Genomic DNA, 18,863 nt, shown 5'->3' with positions numbered 1-18,863 from the left:
TGATAACAAAATCGGGGGATACAGTTTGGCATTATAGTTTCGAATCTATCGTCTATATCCAAAATTAAATTAGACCACTGGATAGCCAAAGGATCAAAGAATTCATTACGATAAACGAGGACTGTGACGCATCGCGCGCGGTGGAGGGGCATTTTGAGATCATTTTGCTGCGGATCGAGATTTGCAATTAGTATAACTTTTGACTCGGAGAAGCTACGATGTTCGTTTAAGTTTTAATCGTCAGCTGTCGGCACAATCTATCGATTGTATATAAAATAGTGTAAAATAGTGACACTGAATATAATAAGGTGTTAGAATAAAAAAAAAATATTATCAAAAATATATAATGTCGGCCTATACGCGTCGAAAAGCCAAAACCAAATACAGAGATCGTATACGGTTGGAAAGGGCTTCTCAAGAACAATCTGAATGGTAATAATAAAACACCATATGACCGAGTCAAGCTGTGACGGGAACGTAAAGGAATGAATGCGGCCGAGCGGATCAACGAAGGTGTCAGTACATCTGTACAGCTGGGGCGGTTGAAATTATGCAAGTGGATGATGAAATCGCTTCTACATCGAAAGTAGGCTGTATAGGCATAGATTGTGTTCGATCGTCGATTTGTTTCCTTGATTTCATCCTAAATACATGAATAAAAATATTTTATATAAAAAATATAACCCGTTACGTAAACGTATTCACGTACTACACACGGCCGTGTCCATAATGCAGCCGCAGTTTTTACTTTATCTTTATTTTTTTAATTTTAGGCGCGTCAAAATTTGGTGTTAATCAGATAAGTGTGAATTATAAAAATGGTATAGTTGGAGAGAACTTTAATTTCGAGTAAATTTTGCGTACTTTATCCAATGATGGCGATGTTTATATTTAGAGTGAGAAAGAGCGAGAAATGTTTGGGAGCAAGACAAAGAGGGGAAGCGTAATTAATTTCTCAACATCATGTAGTATATATGTAGAAGTAGACTCACAAAGTTACAGCTATATATATACACAATTTAATAGTAAGTAGTAACAGAAATCCCTAAGGGATTTTACTGAAAATGGGAAGATGGGAGATTTGGATATTACAAACTCATAGCGATTGCCCTTTAGGGATTTTCATATTCTAGTTACAGCGGAATAGTTGGCAGGGTTTCCGCGGGTGCGGGGGGATTGTGTACATACATACACACAAACATATTCCCCCTCCACTTTCCATCTTGAACGCCATTTTCTCCTTCCTATCGTTTGTTTAAACCATGAAAGTGTGTGCTATTCTCCCAAAGTGCCCAAAGGTTTTTTTTGTTGTTGTTGTTGTACGCTGGAGATGTAAGAAGGAGGTTGGAGTAGAGAAAAAGAACTAGTAGAAGATGTAAGAAGGAAACTGACAAATAAACAGACAGAAAATGCATAATAGAAAATTCTCTGGAGAGATTGTTGTAGAAGAGGCAGTAGTAGAACAGCATCTCGTATTCTTCTGGACCTCTGTATCTATAAACAGAAATGAAAATAAAAAAAAAAGCAAAAAGGACAGAGAAAAAATCCTTGGAAGGAACCAGGATGGGGAAGGAATGTTAAAAGAACTGTTAAATAATAATGGAAAACTAACGAAGACTTTTCCTCTACCAAGTACTAAATTTTACAAATTTTTATTATAATTTAACCTACAAGCATTTGAAGAGGAATGTACTCCCTCTAGAACCGTTCCAGATTCTCTTAATAATAACTGGGAAGATATTGGGAAGGAACATGTTATTTACAACACACCCGGATTCCTTTTATTCGAGAGTGCTGCTATCCTCAGAATACTTTGAAAAAAGGATTGAAATGATTTCGTTAGTTTTTTTTTTTGAGATTTAAAGTCCAGACCTCTTTTACAAATGCTAGGGGAGACCGTAGCCTAAGATGGAGTCTGGAGGTGCCGTGAAAAACGCGGAGTTAAGAGAGTTGTACGGGGAAGAGGATTTATAGTGTCCGTCGTCAAGCAGAGTGGGACATGTGCAGAGATTGGAGGGTCACCCTGGAGGTAGTAGACAGAGGGGCGGAGACCTAGGCTGCGTTGGATGTGCGATGTGGAAGAGGATCTCCCGGGAACTTGTACGTAAGACAGTGGAGAAGGAAGGCTTAGGGATAGAGAGGCTTGGGGTCAGGTATTGGCGCGGAGGCCAAGGTCCTACACGGGCCGTAGTACCACAATTGAGTTGAGTAAGGGGAGACCCTAGCTTAAGATGGAGTCTGGAGGTGCCGAGAAAAACGCGGAGTTAAGAGAGTTGTACGGGGAAGAGGATTTAGTGTCCGTCGTCAAGCTGGGAAGGTTGCGTTGGGTGGGTCATGTGTAGAGGATGGAAAGTAAGAGACCACCACGAGGGTCACCCTGGAGGCAGTAGACAGAGGGGCGGAGACCTAGGCTGCGTTGGATGTGCGATGTGGAAAAGGATCTCCCTGGAACTTGTACGTAAGACAGTGGAGAAGGAAGGAGCTTTGGATAGAGAGGCTTGGGGTCAGGTACTGGCACGGAGGCCAAGTTCCTACACGGGCCGTTAGTGCCACAGTTATGAGTTGAGTTGAAGGGGATATCTGAAAAGTCTTAGAATATTAAGGTGCGTTAAGCCTCTCCCTCTAGAACCTGTTAACTTGTCCCTGTCAGCTAAGAGGTGTTTTACCTCCATCCCCAGTAGCACCATCATGTTTCATGTCCAGCTTCAAATTTTTGGTTGGACTTTCCCCAACAGGCATTCTGTCGGATTGAGGCGAGCATCAGCTGTTTGCCGAGTCTTGAGAGACAAACATTTTTTATTTTTTGAGAGATTTTCACAAAGCTCAATGCAATAATATGCGGTCTAGATCTCAAAAGAAAATTTAGAATCGCCAACATTCTATATTTCCTAGTCTAGAGTTTAATCTAAAGGCATCTTCATATAGCTTGAATTTCCTCTTGGAGGGAAAACAATGAGAAACGTCCAATGAGTTCCGGTACACAATCCTTGGCTACTAAACTGCGGTCAAAATTGACGAATTTTTGATTGCAATTCATGTAGTTAGATCAACACCATCTCTGTGCACAGCCAAGAACTATTCCTTTTATCTTTTTTAATAATTACGTTAATAATTTCAGATTTATATAAAATAAGTTAATTTGCATAATTGCCAGGGCTGTAGCTGTTAGTTCACTGCATTTCACGCTAGAATACTTTTTAGAACAATTTTCCCGCGGTCCGGAAATGAAAACGAGAGATTTAAGTTTACATTTGTTACAATAGTTGATTAACTCAGCGCGCGGAAAATTCATTTCCTTGGCTACCACACACACACACACACACACACCGTTTATGGTTACGCCGGCTTTTCTTGCAGTTCTGGTATAATTTCTTAGCGTCGAGTGGAGCGACTTTTATTATGGAACAGGTAATTTATTATAAAAATCCTGTTACGTAAATCTTTCTTTTTCTTCTTCTTCTTATTGTTGGAGAATTACTGCAAGTCAGGGATGATGGGTGTAATCGCAGCCGGAAACAGGGTTGAAAGGAAGTCAGGTTATGATGACTCCTTGTAACAGCAGGGAAGGTAAAAATGTTCTCTTTACTACCCATTTTGTCTAGACCGCTTTCTAGACACAAAATTCCACCTTCCCCCCCACCACTTCTTTGGGTTGCTTGACTTAGAAAATATGTATTAACTGTTACGTCACACTTTTAGCGTCATGTCATTTTTTATCTCTCTCTTTTTTTTTCTTCTCTCTTTCAACTTTTAAATATTCAAAGAATATAAAAGAATACTTTATTCCTTCGTCCGCCCATTCTTGTCAAAACGTACTTTGTTTGTCTTAGCAGGACTTAAAGAGGGAATTGTGCTCCCTTATCAAATTTTTATTCGAAAGGGACTTTGTGAAGTTTACTGAATAAAAAAAAAAGAAGGTTAAGCTGCTTTTTAAAAATTTCTTTAAAAAATTATTTTAAGTAAAAACTTAACTTTAGCAATTATTTGAAACATTTACAAATCTTAATTAATCTTAGTTTTTAACCATATTAAGTACTAATATAAATTACAAACTTACCTGCTTCACAAACTTAGAACTAAACTAGACCAACTATTAGAAAACTATGCACCGTTTACCGTGTAGTTATTAACTTGTCAAGGAGAGTAAGTTCTCGTAACTTAAGAGCGCTAAGTACACCAAAAAAAAGAAGTACTTAATATACTTCCATAACTTAATTATTTATAAGGCAAACTTTCTTCTTTAATCGTTTATGAGTGATGATTATATTTTAATTTATTTATTTATGAATTTTTACAACTTAGTGCATCAAGTAAAGTACAAACTAGCTTGATTTCATGAACGGCGGCCATCCACAATGATGACAACCGTAAATAGGCCCTTAAGATGTTTTAGGGTTAGTGTCTCTGAGGATAGCCGGACGTCAGTGGCATTCAGATGGTTGCGGCCGTCTCAAACGTCTTGTTCGGAGGGGTTCGTGGAAAGATTTGTGGGTTAAGATATGTGGATTTGAATAAAGAGGATTAGTTTGGAAGGTCATTACAGGTGAAGGTAGACAGGTGTGGCGGAAACGATGGGAATTTTTTTAGATGATATAGTTAGATTTGAGATGTAAAAAGGGGGAGCATTGACTATGGTACGTAGGATTTTGGATTGTAAGGATTGAATGCTATTGAGGTTTGTGCGTTTGGCAATATCCTGGTATAGTTGAAGTCCGTAAGTCCATATTAGAGCTAGTTGTCGTTTGTTTTGTAAAGAGAAATTGGAACGTTTGTCTAATTAAATAGTATTTTTCAGCATTCTGTAACTGTAATTCAGTTCAGCTCGTTTGAGTTGAGACTTATTATAATACAGGGTGATCCATTTAAAACGCACCAATCGCTAATAACTTTTTAGGAAAGCAGAATTTCGAAAAAACCCATGAAGTAAACTATATGTTTCTTTTGGTCTAGCTTTCAAATTTTCTACCCTCGATGGAGTATTTTCATTTTTGGCGGAGTTACGCCTAGAAACCTGATTATAAGGACCACTTGTTTTGACAATAGCTATGAAAACTACATAAAAACTGTGAAAAATGACGTTGACTCTGTTTCGATATTCTTAATAAACTACTCAAAAGTTGCTAAGGAATTGCAATAAAAAGATAAAAAAAAAACAGAAAGAGTTATATATTTGTTTAAATAAAAGTTGCTTCATTTGTCTTTTAATATCACATTATCTTTAACAAATAAAATTTTTAAAAACAAAGATAAAACACGATTTAACAAAAGCCGTGAGTGTCGCCTAACAAATTGTGGAAAACATCTCCACTGGTTTTTCCACAATTTTTATTTTGTTAATCCAATTAATAGTTTTTCAGTACCTGGTGTAGCCTCCTCTTACTCTCTGAACAGCTGAACAACGGTTTGCCATACTCAAAATAACGGCAGCTATTTCTTCTTGCGGAATTTCTTCCCATAGTAACGTTAAAACGTTAGCAAGCTCTCCGGTGTTCCTGGGTTGGGGCTGATGGTTATTTAGTCGTCTCTATAAATTGTCCCAAATGTGCTCTATTGGGTTTAGGTCTGGTGATAGTACTGGCAGTGGTAAGTGGGTAATGCCGAGACGACGAATTTCTTCAAGTACACATCTGGCGCGGTGAGGGCGGGCATTGTCGTCGAGAAAAACAAATTGTGGCCCAATATTGTCTCGGAAGTCTGAGACAAACCCCCGAATAATGTCATCTCTTTATCTGATCCCATTTAAAGTGCCCTGAATGATGTGTAGTTCAGTACGATTGTTGAGAGTAATTCCACCCCACACCATGACACCGCCACCGCGGTGTACTGTTACCGGTTGGATGAATTGTGGCTCAAAACGAGTGTTTGGCCTTCTCCACACTCGCAAACGTCTGCTATCACAGAATCTTGACTCGTCACTAAACAATACAAATTCCCAGTTTTGGTTCTCCCTCAACCTAGAGTTTACCCATTCCAATCTTGCTCTTCTGTGCCGAGTATCCAAAGTGGGCCTTCTAACTGGGCGATACGAACGCAAACCAATCTTTCTCAATCGATTTCTAATCGTTTGATCAGATACTTGAGTCCCAGAGGATTCAAAAAGACGATTTTGTAACTGTCGGGCGGTCAAAAAAGGGTTTCTGCGGGCATTCATTCTCACTAGGCGGTCTTCTCTTTCAGTGGTTCTTCGAAAATTCCCACCGCCATGGCGTCTTTGTGCAGTTCCAAACTCGTGGTATCTTTGCAATGCTCGGCAAACAACACTTGGCGCAATGTTCAAAGCATTAGCAATTTCAAGCTGAGAAAGGCCCTGTAAATGAAACTGGACAATTAAATCTGCCCTTTCATCACTTAGAGGTCTTCTTTCCATGATAAAAAATTAGAATTGAGAAGAGAAAAAAAGGTTCATTCACTTTCAAATGCATTAGAATACTGAATCATTTTAAAGGACAAAATTAGCAATGTTTGTTTTTGTGGTTTATCAAAATGAATTAACCTTTGTACGACTAACAAGTGCATTAATTCCTTAATATAAACAAATATTGAATGCCAAAATAACGAGATAAACATCAAAACATTGTGCAAGTTAATTATATGTAGTTTACTTCACGGGTTTTTTCGAAATTCCGTTTTCCTAAAAAGTTATTACCGATTGGTTCGTTTTAAATGGAGCACCCTTTATATAAATAATCGCCTATTTTTTTGAGGCTAGGCTTTTACTCCTAGCTACCAAATTAAGTGTCTTAATTCGAACTACTGAGGCTCTCATATTTAAAAACCCTTGTTTCATGAACTTCACGTTACTTATAAGCCGTTTGCAAACTAAACCCTTTTTAATAATGTTAAGTATAAGTTTCGAATCACTCAGAGTCCAATCTTCGTGTGTCAATACTGGGGTTCACGTTAATTAATTAAAGTTAAATGTAACAAGGTAATTATTATAAGCGGTTAACATGTTACATTCACAATTAAGAGCTAGTCTAGTCATTATATGGAGGCATTAATCAATTATCTCTAATCGTTGAAAATTTATTGGAGTAAGAGAAAATTACAAACAAATCTCTTACGACCCTTTTCTCTTCCTACAGGAAGTGTAAGTGTTAGCTTACAATATCCTAAAGTTCTAAATCTTGCCAGCATTCCTTTTAAAGCATAACTTTTGCCTCAACCCGTACCTTAAACCTCCTAGTCGAAGGAAACACCAAACTGACTAAGTTGTGATTGGAGTTATGGCTGTTACTTTCTCCGAGAGAGATAGAGAAAGAGAGAGAGAAAGGAAGAGGTAAAAAAAGTAACCTCCCGAACTGTTGCCAATAACGGTAAAAAAGTGATCATTTACTGTGACATCTATCTGGAACTTAGGACAGTTTGGTAGAGGATGGATTGCCTTGATCTAGAAAAAAAAAAAAATATATATATATAGATGATATACTAGTTTTTTTTGCCAAAAGGGTGTTAGAGGAAAGAAAATGACGTCACTTTGAAGAACACACGTCACGTCCGATGAAGTATATGTGCCCATAATTCTAAATTCTTCAAGATCTATCTTGTAAAGTTTTTTAATAATTCTTGGGGTGTAGCGGAGGAAGATAAAGTTAGTGTTAGGATTTTTGTATGACTTTAACTTTGACTTTATCCGTCGCATATATGTACGCATGTTTATAGTTATTTCCGGACCGGTTTTTGGACTATTTATCCATTTTCACGCTTAAGAATTTTTGGAGGCCAAATATGGATTTTTACTTCCGTAGTGAAGGTTAATTAATGTTTTTTTTGTTGTTTTTTTGGCATTGGCTTCCGCCATACAGCCAGCATCGACTAGGTGCTTATCACTAGAATATCACTCACTCTCCATTCTTACTTATAATAAATACATTTGCTTCACACATTCATCCCTCTACTATATACAAACTATTTACATACAAACTTACAACTAATGGATGGATCAGTACTCTATATTCCTGCCATCCTTATAGCTTAACCGAAATTAAAATCACCGTAATCCTTCTCTAATCATTTTCTTCCATTCATACTAATCGGCTATAACTTTTAAATACATTCATATTTCTTTGCTAGCTCTGCTACAGATTTAAGCACATAGATGTTGGTGGAGAATATTATGTCTTCGTAGCGAAATGGTGCATCTAAATACCTGTATATGTCGTCAAACATTCGTTTCCTTTCTACCACATAACGTGGACATATCCATTATTATATATGTTTGAAATCCTCTCCTCCTCATTGCAATCTACGCAAAGAGGAGAGAGGACCTTTTTGTTGATCCTGTGAAGATACGATCCGAACATCGCTTGGTTCGCTCTCAGCCTGCTTATTGTCGTAACAACCCTCATTTATTAGTGACAGTTCCCTTAAATCATGGTTGTCTTGGTAACTGATCTGCCTTAGTTTTACAGAATCTTCCTTTTATCCATTCTTCAATTGAATCAAATGTTAGATCATTTTTTTATTTTTCTGTTATAAATACTAATAAATTATTGGCAGTTAATTAACCAATCCTATTCAAACTGGAGGAAAAACCACTTTTCCTAAAAAAATTCTGGGTACTCATTTAACATTTTTCCGGTGAAAATTCATGGAATATTAAAGTAAAAGAAGAAAATAATAAATATCTAAAATTCAAACCCTAGATTAGAATTATTATTTTATTCAAATCGTAGAAAAGAAAATGCGAACATTGGGAAATCCGGGAAAAACAAGAGAAAAGGGATTGATCACCTGATTTATTGATAACTGTATAGCTCTGTAATAGAATCAGCTATTCTATACAAAACGAATTTATAATTCAAATGGAAAACTGAACCTTTACTGGCTTTTTTTTTTGTTTTTCCATCGGAAAATGTTGGCTTCAACATCCCGCTACTTTGGGGAATTTGTTTTTTTAATCGACCAGTATCGATTGTGAACTCCAATCGAGTTAAAGGGATGGGATCCTTGGTAACTAAGGGGGGCGGGCTGTAAGCTATTGGTGGGAGTATGGATGTAAGCTCATTGGATCTCTAAAATAACAAAAAAATAAGAAAAACTCGCTAAATAAAAAGTACTGAAGTGCCAGCTCTTTAATTTAGAATAGGGAGCGAATTCTGGATCATCGGGAACAGCTGTTTAGTATTTACCACCGAATAATTTAGACTCGCCCAATGTTGGATTGGGAAACTAAGCCAAGAAGATCCGTCTAAGTGTCCTCTCCCTTCTTCCCCACTTTAGCCCAAATTAGAAATCTAACTCTAAAAACTAAGCCTCGTTCTCTTTGCAATACAGTCTAGAAAAAATAACTGGAAAAACCATCGCATGTCCAAAGAGTGATCTATTATTCGTGGGGAGTGCAGGGGGGAAGGAAATCGAATCAATTTTATTGGGGGGGGGCAGAAAACGGGGAATCAAATTGAAACTTCCTGTTATTGAGTTATGGTCTCAAAGCCTGTGTTCCGTGAACATGAGTGTGGCCAGCTAAGTCTCATTGCACTCATTAAGGAACTCCCCCCCCCCAAAACACTATTCTTTCACGGAGCAGGCCCCCCCCCTACAGAAGTTTGCATTTCTGGTAAAAATACGAAATTCTACACGAATGCAGTAAGTACTTCGTTTAATGGAAAAGCTAGAAAATAGTTACGCTCAATTTTCTTAGTTTTCAAACTATTTTGAACATTTTAATAGAATCCGAAAACACACAGTAAATGACCCCGTCTCTATTGGTAAGAATAAGAAACAGTTCGCGCATTTGTGCACCAATGTAGTACTTAGGATTTACCACATTTTAACGTCACCATGATTGGCAAAGTTTTAATCAAAAACACTTCATTGTCTGAACTTAAAATGTCTCCTAGACCTTGAGTGTAAACGTACATACGTACAAAGTCCTGTTTTGTATCAAATGAAGTCTGTTATTCTGTTCATTGTTAAAGAACTTAAATTAACTTAAAAGTATTTCTTCTTTTTCGTTTTTTCTTAACACAGTAGTGCCCAAGGTAACGTGGACTTGAAATAGGTCAGCTTCTAAAAGCACTATTCAAGATATAACTTTGAATTCAGCTTTTAAAGGAATTTGCAGACAGAACTAATGATAGAATGTGGGTTATAGTACACTTGGGGGTCCAGTTCACATAAAGAAGGGCTTTCTTATGTACTTAGTATAAGTACATAGAAGGTGAGGGCCTTCATAAAGGTAAAATTATGAAATTTATCGTGTGTGGGTGATGAAGAGCCAGATATTTCGTGTGTGCGTACGCTAAATCCTCAGGTATTTGCACACTGCTGACCCTACGTGGGTTTGGTCAAATGTTAGAATGGTTAGGAGTCCCCCAAAAGTCGCTTAATAGGAGTGACAGAGGCTGTAACATGGTTCTGTTCATCCTATGACATCACTACCTCCAGCGACATCTGCACAGAATTATAGTAATGGGTTAGTCTGGGTAACCATGTTTAAGATGGGTGGTTGGATGGACTACACTTAACACTTTACTTTGGCAAATATCGTTAAAAACGGAAATACGTTATATCCTGTAAGAAATGGTGACAGCTATGACGAGTACAGAGTCTTACTTACTTCCTGTGATGGGCCATCACAGCCCATGTATGGCCTGAGCCTCAGTTTTCCAACCTTCACGGTCCCTCGCAGTCGATCTCCAACCAGTGCAAGGCCGATCGCCTCCACATCGCTCAGCCATCTCAGCCTTGGTTTGCCACGGATGTCCGTACAATGCTCTCTTTGGGGACCCTTATATCCTCAATCCGGTGTATACGTCCCAACTATCACAGTCTTCCTGCTTTTATTGAAGACCCAATATCAAACTCCCCAAAACAGTTCAGCCACTTCTTGGTTCGTCCTTTTTTTGGCAAACATCCAGGCAAAAAAAGCACAGAAGCAGCGAGCTTATTTCAAAGTATTCCTAATCAAATGCCCCAGCGCGACAGTACTTCACAATTCAACTAATCACATGACAACTTACAGCATCTCCTGGAACAATTTCTCCATGTCTCCCCATCATAAAATCAGTTCATCTATTTATATTCATTAGTGCACGGTCTTAGTATTTGTATACTAAAAGGTAATCTAGTGTTATCTAGCCTTAACACTTGTTGTAGCTGCTAACAGCTTGACGTTCGCTTAAACAGATCTTTACTGGCGGCCATTGAAGCTTTTTCTAAAAGGAAATCTAAAAATACGTGAAAAAATCCCTTTAGTAAGTAGTACTTGGCGGGCTTAAATGTGTTTAGCTTTTATCCCACATTTCCGTTCTACTAATTGAAATCGATTCCATCATATTCAGTTTAAAAATTTCACGATAATAAAAAATGAATCGATCTCTAACTTGTGATCTAGAATCGATCCGGCTCTTAATAATATTAAATTTCAATATAAATTCAATTATTGAAATCCCCTCGTCATAATAATTAATTGTACTAATCTCTGATTGGTTTGATGAGAACATTGGCTGACAGTTGTTTAAGTCTTGTTTACATATACTCTGATCTAAAGTGATGAACAGTCGAATTGATTATGTTAATTGACATTCGAATAATAATTATTGTTTGTTTTGGATTATGACCAGAAGCGAGTACCATTACAAATATGATTTCAACAAAGAGTCCAAAATTAGAAATGACACAGTTTTAATTGTGAATCACAGTTAAATTTAATTTTGAGAGATTCTACAACACCTCATATTTGTGAACACGAGAGAGAGAGAATGCAATATGATTGAATTGAACTGTTTGAAATTAACTGGAAAAACAAAAACGTTAAAAAAGGAAATCGTGGGAAATGTTTTCGTGAAAATGTAATTTAAAAAAGAGAAAACAGTAAATAGATAAGTGTAACTTCCGGTTGATCGAACCTCTTTTTCCTAGCGCGATTACGTCAAAAATAATACTTCCGGAAAAATCTTCTCGGTCGCAATACGAGTAGTTCTGATTTTTTTTTTTAGATCAGAAGTTAAAAAAATACGTACTAAGAGTTATAGATTTCTATTGAACTTAAGAATCAAGTACCCTTCACTACTTAGCGTACAAACTTTTCACTTGATCCGTTCGGCTAGATTAGGCACGCAGTATTTCAAGACCTGAAACTCTTTAACCAGAATTCACTTTCAATTCTTTTAATCGTCCAAGACTTGTCAAAAAACTTGACAGGGTACTAATTATGCTCTGCACCCTTTTTGTAAAGAGTGTGATTGGGTTCAAAGATAAGTTTCTTAGTTTCACTTGAAGAACTTTCAAGTCCCTTCATACGTACGTGTTAGTTCTTTGAAGTTCCATGGCAATTTCGAAGGGACTACGGTTTAGATTAGTTTAGAACTTGGGACAGGTGCTATTCTCCTGATACTGCAGCCAAAAAAATGTATCCTGGTGCCGACCGCTGATATCAGGAGTAACCTCTCTAAAATCCTTCCCCTAGTAGTTCTATCAGAAGGAGCTCAAAACTGATTTTTCCTGTGAAAACTCTAAATGGAAAAGCTGTTCGATTACAATACCACCTCTTTCTAAAAAGGAGAAAAAGTAAAAATTATATGAGAAAAGAAAAATTTCAACTAGTTTTGATGTAAGCTAGCTAGTCATAAAAATTAATCCAATCAATTTATTTATCCCAAAATCAATTAAATTCAATTTAATTATGGCTTCCTAATTTACTCTTATCTGATTAATAATTCATTAACTTCTAATTAATTGAATTGTAATATGGAATAGATGTGCATAATGTTGTAAATCTAGGATTTGTTGTACTACCCTTATAAAGGGCTTTTGCTGATTAAATGTTTGAAATAAAAGTGATAGGTCTACTTACATATATTTAGATTACACGCAAACCTTAAAGAAAATCTCAAAAAAATTGATGCAGTTTTTCCGGTTGGATGTGGAAGTACGAGGCCTGTAAATTAAGTAATGAGACTGATTTTTTTAAAATTTGTTTATTCAAAAAGAATTACAATTCTATATTGCCACCTTCAAAATAACTTCCTTCTGAAGCCACACAGCGCTGGAGACGTTTCTTCCACTCCTCATAGCAGTGCTTGAACTCCGATACTGGAATAGCCTTCCAGCTGGTCGGTTACAGCCGTTTGAATGTTTTCGTCTGTCCCAAAATGAGTTCCCTTGAAAAAAAAATGACCCCCATTTTCTGGAAAGTGTCCATTACTGGTGACGAGTCTTGGGTGTTTGAGTACGACCCAGAAATCAATCGCCAGAGCATGGAGTGGCCACACTTCAACCTCTCCAAGGCCCAAAAAAGCAAGGATGGTGAAGTCGAAAATCAAATGATTTGTTTTTTCGATATCCACGGAATCGTCCAGAGAGTTTCTACCTCAAGGTCAAAACGGTCAATCAACACTTCCGAGAGATTCTTGAAAAACATCGAAAAAGAGTCATTCGTGTGAGACCAAACATCAAGAACAAGTGGGTGTTGCATCACGATAATGCTCCTTGTCACACAGCAATTTCAATAAACCAGAGTTTTTGGCCAGCAAAAAACATTCCTGTGGCTCCTCAGCCTCCTTATTCGCCTGACTTAAGTCCTTGTGACTTTTTTCTCTCTTCCCGAAGTTGAAAAATCACCTCAAGGGAACTCATTTTGGGACTGTCGAAAACATTCAAACGGCTGTAACCGACCAGCTGAAGGCTATTCCAGTATCGGAGTTCGAGCACTGCTATGAGGAGTGGAAGAAACGTCTCCAGCGCTGTGTGGCTTCAGAAGGAAGTTATTTTGAAGGTGACTATATAGAATTGTAATTCTTTTTGAATAAAAAAAATTAAAAAAAATCAGTCTCATTACTTAATTTACAGACCTCGTATCTATTTCAAATATTAAACCCCATCATCGCTTGCTGATAATCTCTTTCTGTTGTTAAATTTCAATTTTCTGAAATTTGTCACAGATGTTTTTTTTAAAATTCTTTTATTTTTTTTTCCTACTCAGAAGTTGTGAAAAATTTATTTCTTGGTGATAAATTTAGCAGATTTAAGCATCATCAGATATATATATACAAATATATAAATATCAGAAAGTAAATGGTACGAGTGAAAAGAGAGGGGTTTGGTTAGGCCGGCTAGACCAACACGACAAGCAAGTATCACTGGTATATAGTATAAGATGGTGGCTAGTATGTAGCGGTAGAGTGTTCGACATAAAACTCATCTCCAATTCCAGTGATATTGAAGAAAGGGTCCAAATAAACTTGGTGCTATAAGATTGTAGTTTGTCCCTTCTTGCGGGTTCTTCAATTTCTGAGCTTTTGTAGGAGAGATGCTGTCCCTTCGGCCACCCACACCGATCCACACTCTTGCTTCTCCTTCACCCCTCAACCACTCCAAAAACCTTAAGAATCACCACGTACTTTCATATCTATATAAAGCTTGGCCTGCGTTCAATTGTGTTACGATCTTATCAAGAGTATTGATACTTCTCCAAAATCCAAACATCTCTTTTTTAGAAATAAGTTCTTACTTAGTAGCTTCCGGTATTTCAAGTTATTGCTTATTTTGTAAGTCCATATGTGACCCATTTCCAAGATATTGCCTAATATTTTTGCCATAAAATATAGAAACACAGAAGATAATCCCCAAAAATAGGGATCAGTATAACGAACAGTTAGTTAGCGAGGCAAGAACAGTTTAGTGATTTAGTGTATACGTAACAGAATGCCATAATCTCAAACTGCTAAGGAAGATGTATATCTATCTATACATACTGAAATATCAAATAATGTTGATAGTCCACCTATACAGTTCCATTATTCAGCCTAACTAGGCGTGGCCGAGCGGTTATAGGCTAGACCCGCAAAGCTAAGATGTATTGTTGGTTTAGTGGATTCGATTCCCCACTGGTCTAGGCTTTAGATTTTATTTAATGGTTAATGTGAGAAATTTATAGCAAAGTATGTTTGGCGGTTATAGGCTAGACCCGCAAAGCTAAGATGTATTGTTGGTTTAGTGGGTTCGATTCCCGGTGACTAGGTCTTGGATTTTATTTAATGTTCAAAATGAGAAATTAGCAGTAAAGTATGTTTGCTATTCGCCTTCATCCACCGGTATCTAATTTGGCAGTTGAACATAAAGCCTGCCACAAAATTTAGGCATTACTTTACTTTATTATTTACTTACTATCCAACCCATTTACTCGGGATTTATTCCAGACTTTAACTAAAACATTTTCTTATAATTCCTAAAATAAATAAATTACAGTTGATGAAAAGCCATTTTGAACCAAAGCGCGGGCGGATGAATTACATTCACAGGGCTAGATCTCCCCGAATAGGTTGGAAGGGTTAAACCATGTGTTATAATATCGTGTGTAAAAAAACAACGTAAAGTAATTGCCTATTTTTTCAGGCAGCCTTTACGTCTAACAACCAAATTAGGTGTCGTGAACAGACGTGACTAACAAACATACTTAGATTTTAGATTTTTAGATTTTGGAAAGACGGGGCGGGACCCTATCCCCACGGCACCGCAGCCACACGAGGCTTATTGTGCCTTCCCCTTAAACCTAGTAGGTGAAACCTCCCCTCCTAAGAAGGTCGAGAGCTTTCCCTACTAGTTCCTTCTGCGCTGTTATCTCCTTTGGCCTCAAGGTTCCAAAGATGTCATAGCGCAGTCTCTCAATTGCAACGCAATCGAACAACAGGTGAGAGGCCGTTTCCTCCTCTTCCTGGCACAATCTGCACAAAGGTTCCGAGCTAATAAGCCCTATCTTGTGCAGGTGCTTTCTGAACCTTCCGTGCCCCGTGAGTAGGCCTGTAATCAGAGTAATCTGATTCCTGCCTAAACCTAGAGTCACTTTAGTTCTTTGTTTGCACAACAAGGGCATAACCCTCTTGCTGTGTTTAACCCCTGGAAGCATCACCCAGTACTTTTCGTGTTCTCTCGAGATCCAGTCTCTGAGAGCCTCACGAACTGCACCCCTAGTGATCCCCAGGACTGGTTCCGGACCAGTGAAGGGAGTATTAGCTCCATTCCTGGCCAACTGATCAGCTATTTCGTTCCCCTTGATCCCCACATGGCCCGGCACCCATTCTAATCGGAGTTTGTTGTGCCGAGCCAGTTGATCTAGGGCCTTTTTACATTCCCAGACCAGGGAAGAGGTAATTCTGAAGGAAGAAAGAGCCTTCAGTGCCGCTTGACTGTCCGAAAAAATGCAAATTTCCCTATTTCTAAGATCCATTCGCAGATTTTCCCCAGCGCAAGCTCTAATGGCAAAGACCTCGGCCTGAAATACAGTAGCATATCTCCCAAGAGGACTCTCAATGAGTGCCTTAGGTTTAGCCCCATACACTCCAGCTCCGGTCCCACAGGCCATCTACAAACAAACATACTTAACTATAACTTCCTTTTATTAAACAATTAAATGAAATCCAAAGCCTAGAACGGGGGAATATAGACTAATACCGCAATACATCTTAGCTTTGCGGGTATAGCCTAAAACCGCCTAACATACTTTACTATAAATTCCTCATATTAACCATTAAATAAAATCCAAGGCCAATAACGGGGGAATATAGACTAATACCGCAATACATCTTAGCTTTGCGGGTATAGCCTAAAACCGCCTAACATACTTTACTATAAATTCCTCATATTAAACAATTAAATAAAATCCAAGGCCAAGAACGGGAGAATAATATAACCAATAACTAATACCGCAATACATCTTAGCATTGCGGGTCTAGCCTAAAACCGCTCTGCTATAGTAGCGGTTTTTTCTATCGGGTTTATTAAATATAATACAATTTTAGGAACAGGAATTCAGCATATGAAAGAAAAATTAAAAAAAAAAAAAAAAAAATTACTTTCAGCGTTTGAACAAACTATACTGGGTTTATTACCAGCGCCATATTCATCCTTATATACTCGCAGCTCTTTGCGCCGCATTTTCCCGAGAGCTAATTTTGTTTTTAACTCTTCTCTCTCACTCCCTGAAATTCTTGAAAAGGCTAAAATTTAATTACAGTGTAATAAATATCGTAATTAATCTTGTCTAAAACTTGAGCTGATTTTTTATTTTATTTTTCTACTCCGTTCACTCATACCCTCTCACACTTCCGTTAACAAGGTAAATGTCTCATTTTTCTAATCTACACGATGAGAAAGGCAAAAAAAATAAAAAATAAATTAAAATTTCATCGAACTGATTAAACTTTTATACCCATTCCACTAATCATTCTCACCCAGCTAGCTCCTCCCCATTCCTCCCCATAACTGATTTATTTTTTGCTCTTCAAATTAGAAAATTCTTCAAAAAGTAATTAAGGTTTTTAAATTACTTCTCTTTTCTCTCTTATGGGTTCTTGTGCAAGAGAAAGTTAAAGCGTCAGTTTGGCTCATATATTTTCTCTTGTTCTTTTTTCTTCTCAAGCTGTTTATTTTCTCTAATTTTTAATAAAGAGGGACTATTGCTGTATATATATGACAAGTGTTTGAAAAAGTATTTTCTCCTGGAATACAATTTAATAGTCCTTTAAAAAAGAAGAGAAATCTTGTAAGAAAATTCGCCCGATTTTTCTCTTACAGTTATACTTATATAGGAAACATTTTAACAAGCCTTAAAAATACTTGAAAACGGATTTTCTCAGAGAATTATTTTAAATAAAAACTTTCGTTATACTAATTAAGAAGCTCAGAGAAAAATTTTCGAAAAAATAAATGAGACAATTTAAGGAATTCGATTCGTATCAAGAAATTTAATCCCAGTTTTTTTTTGTCTTATTAAATATAAAAACGCAGAATCGTACATTATACTGAATGAGAGATAATTCTGAGAAACCGATACTAGGCGTAAACGGTTAGCCGTATTCTAGATTTTATTTTGGAAAAATCGCTTTATTGATTTTTCTATATCATATCCGTATATCTTTTATAAGAATAATATTTTCATGGAAATTTTTATTTTTATTTTCAACGCAGAGTTATCGGGTTCGAATCCAGCTGCTGGGCCTTAGATTTTTCTCATTCTAGTAGCTTCATTCAGCTGATTGTCCGATAATGAACAGCGGCTGTCTATAGCGAGAGAACACTGAACTTTACTGGGAAGATCACCCATCCCAGAGTCTCTTTAACTGGATAATCCTGGGAAAATTATCTCAAAGAAAAGTCCAAATTTCAAACTGTTGTAGGAAAATTCGAATGAATACATATTAATTTTTTAACGAAAATCTAAAGATTTTATTTTAAATATTTAGAGCGCCACGGTGGCCGAAAGGTTATAGGCTAGACCCGCATAGCTAATATGTATTGTTGGTTTAGTGGGTTCGATGCCCCTGGTCTAGGTCTTGGATTTTATTTAATGGTTAATATGAGAAATTTATAGTAAAGTATTGTTAGGTGGTTATAGGCTAGACCCGCATAGCTAAGATGTATTGTTGGTTTAGTGGGTTCGATGCCCCTGGTCTAGGTCTTGGATTTTATTTAATGGTTAATATGAGAAATTTATAGTAAAGTATTGTTAGGCGGTTTTAGGCTAGACCCGCATAACTAAGATGTATTGTTGGTTTAGTGGGTTCGATGCCCCTGGTCTGCGTCTTGGATTTTATTTAATGGTTAATATGAGAAATTTATAGTAAAGTATTGTTAGGCGGTTATAGGCTAGACCCGCATAACTAAGATGTATTGTTGGTTTAGAGGGTTCGATTCTGGGGTCTAGGCCTTGGATTTTATTTAATGTTTAATATGAGAACTTTATAGTAAAGTATGTTAGTCGGTTGTAGGCTAGACCCGCAAAGCTAAGGTGTATTGATGGTTTAGTGGGTTCAATTCCCCAGGTCTGGGCCTTGGATTTTATTTAATGTTTAATGAAAGAAATTTATAGTAAAGTATGTTTGCTAATCGGCTCCGTCCTAATTGGTAGTTGGACGTTATAA

At 37.2% G+C, this 18,863-nt stretch overlaps 1 protein-coding gene across 1 annotated transcript in view; it reads left to right on the top strand.

Moving 5' to 3' along the window:
• The window catches only part of LOC141447530 (lachesin-like), an 860,405-nt gene that overhangs the window by 30,872 nt on the left and 810,670 nt on the right, over window positions 1-18,863 (top strand). The window lies entirely within an intron of this gene.

This window comes from Rhodnius prolixus, unplaced genomic scaffold (assembly GCF_049639745.1).
Source record: "Rhodnius prolixus isolate KJV_2025 unplaced genomic scaffold, Rpr scaffold_7, whole genome shotgun sequence".
Taxonomy (NCBI): Eukaryota; Metazoa; Arthropoda; class Insecta; order Hemiptera; family Reduviidae; genus Rhodnius; species Rhodnius prolixus.
The sequence above is the reverse complement of the archived record's forward strand: the minus strand, read 5'-3'. Positions and strand labels throughout refer to the sequence as shown.